At 40.4% G+C, this 7,693-nt stretch overlaps 1 long non-coding RNA gene across 1 annotated transcript; it reads left to right on the forward strand.

The window, feature by feature from the left end:
- The first annotated feature begins 550 nt into the window (after positions 1-550).
- On the forward strand, positions 551-5,932 carry LOC134478217 (uncharacterized). Its single transcript, XR_010050704.1, has 3 exons — positions 551-740; positions 2,661-2,899; positions 4,917-5,932. It is a non-coding gene; the product is annotated as an uncharacterized LOC134478217 (long non-coding RNA).
- The last annotated feature ends 1,761 nt before the right edge of the window (positions 5,933-7,693 follow it).

A 7,693-nucleotide genomic window follows, 5' to 3' on the forward strand; every position in this document is an offset into this window, starting at 1 on the left:
ACTTCATTCTTTTCCATAGAATTGACCTTAATTCAGTGGCTTTTGGGAAATACTAAATGGAAAGTTCAAATGTAGCCAGGCTTTGGTTTTGAAGCAGTAGATATTTAAAGATCAATAGCCAAATCAAGGCACTCAGAAGCTCAGAACTTCATGCATGTGTGTCTCAGTATCCTTCTATTTAAGTAGAAGCTGGGGTCACCTTCGTCCTTAACTGGTCACAAACCTGAAGGTGGACACCGTTAGGTAAGAAAAGCTGGGAACTTAGCATAACCCTCTGCAAGCTTGCCCAGGCTAATGAACTATCTCCTTATTGCCAATAAAGGAATTTTCCATGCATGCCACTCTCATTTATGAAATTTGATTTTCCTTGTACTCTGTATCTTGCATCCTGCCTGAACTTCTCCCCCGCTTTCTAGGTCCCCTGAATTTGCTCCCTTTTGGAAGTTCCCTTTCAAGTCCTGACAATGGGTTGTGTTTGCTCAGTGGCTGCTGCTGCCCACCGGAAGTCTGTTGGTGCCTTCAATGACTCAGCAGCTGAAGGAGGCAGATGGCTCTGGAGGGAAAGTTAGGACTAGGACGGCCACACTGCTGTTGACAGGAAAGAGAGGAGCAAATGCTGAGCTGAGCTGAGACACTGACATCTGATACTGAATGGAAAAACAACAGATGATGGCAATTCTGTGAGGACAAGGAACAGGAGAGGGGAGAGAACCACAGAAGTCTTCTTAGGTGTGAACAGGGTAAGTTCTAGAAAGCCGTGTGTGAATGTCTCGGTAGGCTTGAACAGGGTGGTCCTAACCACAAGACCCCCCTGCCTGCGCTCCTGTGTTGTGGGATTTAGCTTTGCCCTCATTTTTCTGAAACTAAAAATCTGTCAATGGAGCGTGATGCAGTGTAGAATGGGAGCCTGAAAGATCGCACAGAAACACAGACACAAGCTCTTGTCCTCTGTTGACTGTTTGGCCCCCAAGCAGCTGGCCTGTTCCCTGAGAAAAATTTATTTTAGGTGATTGCCCTTGCCAAAGTGGATTCCTTCAGAGCTCTGTGCACCTAGGACTTGGATTCTGTCAATTCTTCTTGAAAACCAGCAGTGGGGAAAAAAGATCTTCGATCCATCATGTTTTCCTTATGTCAGTTTCTTTTGAGTTACTGTAGATTGTTCTAGAAAAGCAGATGGAGCAACAGGTCTCCTCCTTCCCCCCTCTCCCTTTTCTCTCTCTTTATTGTGTTTTTAATTCCCCTACCTTCTTGTTCTAGGTGACTTTGAAGGAACATATAAATTAGAAAATGGAGGTGTGTGTATGTTTGGGGGAGACTACCAGGAGAAAATGAAGGACTGGCACATCACACGCCTGGATATTTGGTAGAGGAATAACACATATTTGGCCCAGAGTTTTATAGCAGCTAGAACAGAAGTGCTTATGTGAGATACAGTTTATGAATGGACAGTATAAGTTACATTGTCCATGAAATACAAATAAACTCCTCATTTTGAAGAGTCACAGTGGGTTTTGACCTGGGAGAAACTCCCTCCCATACTGTGGTGAGGTGGTAAACTGTTTCTGTAGTGCCCACACATAAAGCACAGCAGCGATTTTATTGGGCTGTTTCCTCCAAGGTCCCTCAGGGCAAGCTGGTGGTTTCATGGGCAAATTCAGCTCAGGAAAGCAGTTCTATAAGGAGCCAACCGTGTGGTTGTGGGATACAACTGTAAGACCTGGGTAAAATGTCAGATCCCAAAAGACTGCATGGTCATCTGGGAGTTTTACTGACATTTTTTTTTTAACATCAGCTTTTTAACTGTTTTTGAGCAGCTGAGTTCAAGGTTATGCTCTCCGGAGAGATGCTGAGTATAGATAATCTATGATGCTGATGAAGGACACATCTATCAGAGTCAGCTGAGCCATTGCTAGAATTGATGTTTTTTGTGTAATGAAAACTAAGAAGTCTAATGCAGACAAAGGTCAGAATTGAGGCCACCCCCCCCTTGTATTCAATGCTAGAAATCAGGAGAGATTCATTTTGGGAATTTTTATACTTTAGCATGCTTTAAGTTTTGGAGTTAGGATGTAATTAGCTATAAAAAATGGAAATACAAGCATAGAGAAAAATTAAAATGACCTTTTATCCAGTCACTAGAAACAAAGATCTTCTAATTTCTAATTTTTATTTATAACATTGGGTTTTTAATTACATAGATAGCTCCTATATATTATTTCATTTAACATCAGATTGTGAATGTTTTCCTGTATCATCATATATATTTGAAGTCATTGTTTTAATTATATCTTACATTATTTGTTATATGTTTGTTTATTTTGTTATTATGCTACATTTGATGAATGGGTAAATCATAATTTATTTAGTCATTTCACTATTTTGTTCTTTTTCTTTATCCTTTTCTTTAAAATTTTTGTCAGGGCCCTGCTTATCTGTTTTTTACAAAGACACTCTGTTTCTGCAGTTAAACTACTTGGTTTCACTGTCAGTTCAAACACTACATGACTTGAAGTTACTTAAACTTTCTGTTTCACAATTTTTTCCACCTGTAAAATAATATTGGTACCTGTGTCCTGGAGTTTTGTGACAGATGATATCTCTAAAAGAGTTCCTACACTGGGAAAGCTCTCTGAAAGATAACTTGCCTGATTGTCTTCTAGAAGAGATAATCTCGAGTTTGCCAAATCAAAAACCCAGCTCATATATTGGGTGCCAGGCCACAAACACTGTGATCTGCTTCTAAGAGAGTTACAGTTCCACAAAGCAGCCTTCAGAAAGACAGGAAAGAAAGCTGTGTACCACTGGAGACCCTTCCCATGGTGCCAGTTACTGGGGATCCCTGCAGTGAGTTCTCAGTCTCCTGGAAAGTGTTATGGTGCACTTGGGAAGAAAAGAAAAGGTAAGAGACAAAAACAGAGGGGAACAAAAAAGGGGTCTGGGATGACCAGTTGTTCTCTAGGAACAAAATGCATGAGCCACCCTGAACCTTGGTATTTATTCACTGCACCCAGTCAAGGACAGAGAGTGAAGGGCACTGGGTGTTTCCAGAAACAGTAGTGGGGACTACACTGAGTTAGGAAGAGCAGAGAATTCTTTCAAGGGCAAGGACAAGAACAAGGACAATGATGAGACAGGGGAGGCAGTAAGGAAACTAGTTTCCTCAGGTGTCTTCAGCAGGTCTTATCTTGCCCTGTGAGCGCCACAGTCATTAGCCTTAGGGCTTCCAGCTGTGACTAGAGAAGAGTGGCATTTCCATATTCCGACCTGGCCCAAGGGTAGGACAAGAATAGCCCTGGACATTTCCTAGACTCAGTTTATAACTTATGGTCCTCAACATGAACACCTTAGTATGTAAAGAGGTCAAGAGGAAACAATTATACACAAGTAGTCCTTGAAGATGTGGGAGCTAGAGGTCAGATCAAGATGGCAGCAGGACTGATTCCTTTTGAGAGGGCTCAGAGGCCCAAGAGTCCCAGGCCTTTGTCCTTGGCTTAGAGAAGACTGGCTTCTCCTGTGTGTCATTTTACCACCATTGTGTGTGTCTCTGTGTTTACAGTCCCCTCTTATTTTTTAAGGACATTAGTTACATTGGATGAAAATCTATCTAATGACCTCATTTTGATTTTCTTCACATAGGTCATCTCCTCATCAAGAACCATTCTTAGAAACAAGGAATTAGGACTTCAGCATATTAAACTGGGGTTGGGGATGAAAAGAACACAATTTTCCAAAGCAAACTTAATTTTACTTTGCACTTTGGAGAAAAATCACTGCACCAAGAAAGACAAGAACCATACCCATTGCAACATTTTTATAGCACAATAGCATCAAAAATATGTGTGCAAAACAAGCTCTCTGTGACAGCCATGGAAGACAGTGAAGGGGTGGATGTGGGATGAAGAATTAGATTCAATAAAAAAGAAACTTATAGTGTCATTCTTGCAGATCCTTCCATGCAAAGATTCTGTCTCACCATTAAGCAATTTTTCCTATGAAACCTGAGGTGTTCATTTCATTTTTGATCGAACTAGATGAACACTTTATAAGATGTGCAAAATATGGTAGTATTAATGCTGAGACTGCTTCAGAAAGTAAATCTGAAGAAACTTCACTGCCTTAGTAAAGATTAGAGAAGAAAATCAAACTTCTAATGTGACCTGACAATGCTTGAAAAGATAGGAGAAAGGTGCAGGGGAATCATAGAGAAAATATTTTGACTCTTCTAAACTAAAATAATATGCAAATAGGAAGCAGTATATTTAACCAATCGAAGGAAATAGTCTAGAAATATTTTAGAATAAGTGATGCCCAAGCAATCAGAGCAAACTATAAATAGATCACATAAAAGACTCAGTGATTTTTTTTTTGTACCAGGAATTGAACTCAGGACCTTGAGCTTTCCAGGCAGTCTCTGTGCCACTGAGCTATATCCCCAGCTCCCAAGGGACTCAAATCTAGGTGTAATTATACACGTCCATAATTCCAGCTACTCAGGAGGCTGAGGAAAAAGGACATCAAGTTTGTAGCCAGCTTGGGAAACTTAGAGAAAATGGTGTCAAAACAAAAAGGACTCAAAGCCCTAAAAAAAAAAAAAAAAAAAAATATATATATATATATATAATGTAAGAGTTCAGGTTAACAGAAGCCTGTGATCAGCAGTAACTGGGAACAAGAATAATTAGGATGAGGAATGGATTAGCTTAGTCACGGTCTCTGCCCATGGAGACCCATCACTCCAGTCACCAACATCACTCGTGTATTTACAAGATTGCAGAGCTTGAAGAGGCATAAACGTGAAAAGGGCAAGTGAAGAATTAGTGATGAAATTATAACGCAGACCTCAGCTCTTGTTGTTTATGAAGACTGTCCAGAGACTCAAGCTCTAATTTTTTGTTTGTTTTTGTTTTACTCTGCAGATTAAGGACTTAAAATGATTGGAGTCCAGAGAAACAATAGGCACAAAAGTCCATTTTGCAGATTAGGTATCTGAGTTTTGGAGGAACGTGTGTTCTTCACAGGGCAGTGCCTGGATCTCTCTGGCCTTGTGGGGAAGTTCAGCACGAAGCACGACTCAGGAAATCATGTATCTTGAATCTCTGGCCAGCGTCCTTCCAGAAGTAGGGCTGTCAATTAACGAGCCTTTAAAAAGAAGAAGAAACTGGAAACCGAGCAGGGTTTAGGGCCGATTTGTCCCAGTGGCTGTTGGTGTGTTTTCAAATGTGGAAATTTCCAGTTTGAAGGGTTTTAATATTTCCTAGACTTTCTAGTTGAAATATGGTTTCTTCCTTTCTAAACATCAAAGGATGCCATCGCCACCCTTTCATGTCATTTAGAAGGAAACCAGAGAAGTAAATTTTTGGAAATATTTTCATCAGTGTTTGAAGGACTTGGACAGCAGCAAATTGTAGTTCTTCCTGAGAAATATTTGCTTCTGTTTTTTATGTCCAAATAGTCATTTATTTGGATGCAACGCAAGCGTTGAGACTGCGGCGAGATCTTGATGCCGCCCAGACAAACTTCTCAGTTTAGTAACAAGCCAAATTCACAAACATCGGTTCCTTGCCTTTGAAATGATGTTTATAAAAATATTTTATGATTTATTCCAGAAACCTTCAATTTAGTGGTTGGGCAGTTTCAACCTCCTCACCAGAAAACTCAAATGAAGAGATCTACTAGAATTTTAGCTTTATAGTTGTGATAGAAATATTCAGAGAACGGCCTATAAATAAACAGACATGAGAGACTTTGGGCCATCAAGATTTTATTCTCAGGTTTATGTTTCTTTCTCCGTCACATCAACCTATGGCATGTGGCTGAAGTATGCACTTGTGACAAACTTCTAGCAAGTAAACATGAGGAATGGAAAGGTCTTAGCAGCTTAGTTGTTTTGTTGTTGTTTTGGTAAGTATCAAGGAATAGCTCTTCCTTCTGGAAAAATTGGCCTGCTACATTCTTAATAAATTTAAGAATGAGTTAGTGATTGCTTTCTGCTTGAAAGTCAAAATTAGGATGCCTTTCCCTAGGAATTATACCATGCTATAAATAGTATTTGCTAATAATATTAATAAGGAACTGACCTACTTCCTCTTTTTAACCAAGAGATAAAAGGTAATAGATTTTCCAATTACTTGATATTGCTCTAGCTATCAACTTGTCTTATTTCATACATATATTAAAATAATTTAAATTGCAAATGTAAAGGAAAATGTTGGAAGAATTGGAAATCCTCGTTTTTTTGTTTTACCAAGATAACTAAGAAAGTATGCCTAATATTATACCTGGCTCTTTGGTATTGTAGCTTTAGGGGAAGTATTTAGATACTGAAGTTAAAACCAGACAAAGGGAAAATCAAATGCCAATTTTACTAGACAGGATCCAATCCATTAGGGTGACACATTAAAGCCAGGATCTCATGGCTAGGGACAAAGTAGGTCTATTGCCACTCAGAAAATGTTTTAAAATAATACAAAATGAAGTCAACAATTACAGAATGCAGTTAGAGATCTGTGTTCTTCAGATGGCCATGGGCGAGCCGACCATGTCACCATGGCAAGAGGTCACGGCTGTGTGCCTGGCCAATGACTGCCACAAGGGCAGCAGCCTTGTCTAGCCTTTGTAGTTTGGTGAAATATGATGTGCACTTTTTGAAAAAAATTGAAATATCAGCTGGTTATGGTGGCACATCCCTCTAATCCCAGAACCTTGGAAGGCTAAGGCAGAAAGCTCATAAGTTCAACCCAACTTTGTGATTTAGTGAGACCCTAGCAATAATGGGGGGAAGGATGTGAGGATGCAGCTTAATGTGAAGGCTCCTGAGTTCAATCCCCTATGTCATGGTTTATGTCTGTGTCCCCCAGGCCTCATGAGTTTGTATTGTGCATTTGTTATTTGTTTATTGTCTAGTGCTTGTATTGATGGTGTCAGTGCTCCACGCACAAAGGGGTGGAGCCAGGATGTGATGTAATGGCAAGAAGAAGGTGTGTCTTGCTCTTTGCTGATTTATGTTTGCTGTTTGCAGCCACCATGAAAGGCAGCCCAGCCATGCCAGCCTGCCTGGGAGCCAACTGAGTGTGGACTAAAACCTCCAAAAACTGTAAAAAAATAAACCTTTCCTTTCCCAATTTGGGCATCAGGTATTTTGTCTCAGCGATGAGCATAAAGTAACTAAGACAAAATTTGGTACCAGGAGTGGGGTCGTTTGCTGTGACTATATCTGACCATGTTTTTCAAGAGGCTTTGGAAATGGCTTGAGAATTTGGAAAGGTTCGGACATGTCGCCTGGATGCATAGAGCTGGAGAAGCTTATGCTGTTCTGTAGAGGAGATTCTGGTCAGAGCTCAGGAGACCAGAAGGCTGATAGAAAGTCTCATGGTAAAGACCAGGCTTGGGAGGTTTCTTCTGGGAGGAAGGATTGCATTGGTTGTTGGACTCCACATGATGTGTGTTATGGCTTGGCAGAAAGTTTGTCTGCATTTCGCTCCTGTCCAGAGACTTTGCCTGAAACTGAGACAAAGGGCAATTGACTAGTTAATCTTGAAAAGGAAATTAAAAAGCAATCAAACATTGAGGCTGTGGCATGGCTATGGTTGGGGACTTTCAGCCAGCTTTATGTTTCAAATCAGGAGCAAAGAGCCCAGCAGGATAATGTACAATGCTGTGAGTTTGGCCCAAAGGAAAATTCCAGGAAGGCTGT

This window comes from Cavia porcellus, unplaced genomic scaffold, assembly GCF_034190915.1.
Source record: "Cavia porcellus strain 051 isolate PalLab524CR breed Dunkin Hartley unplaced genomic scaffold, mCavPor4.1 scaffold_12, whole genome shotgun sequence".
Classification (NCBI taxonomy): Eukaryota; Metazoa; Chordata; class Mammalia; order Rodentia; family Caviidae; genus Cavia; species Cavia porcellus.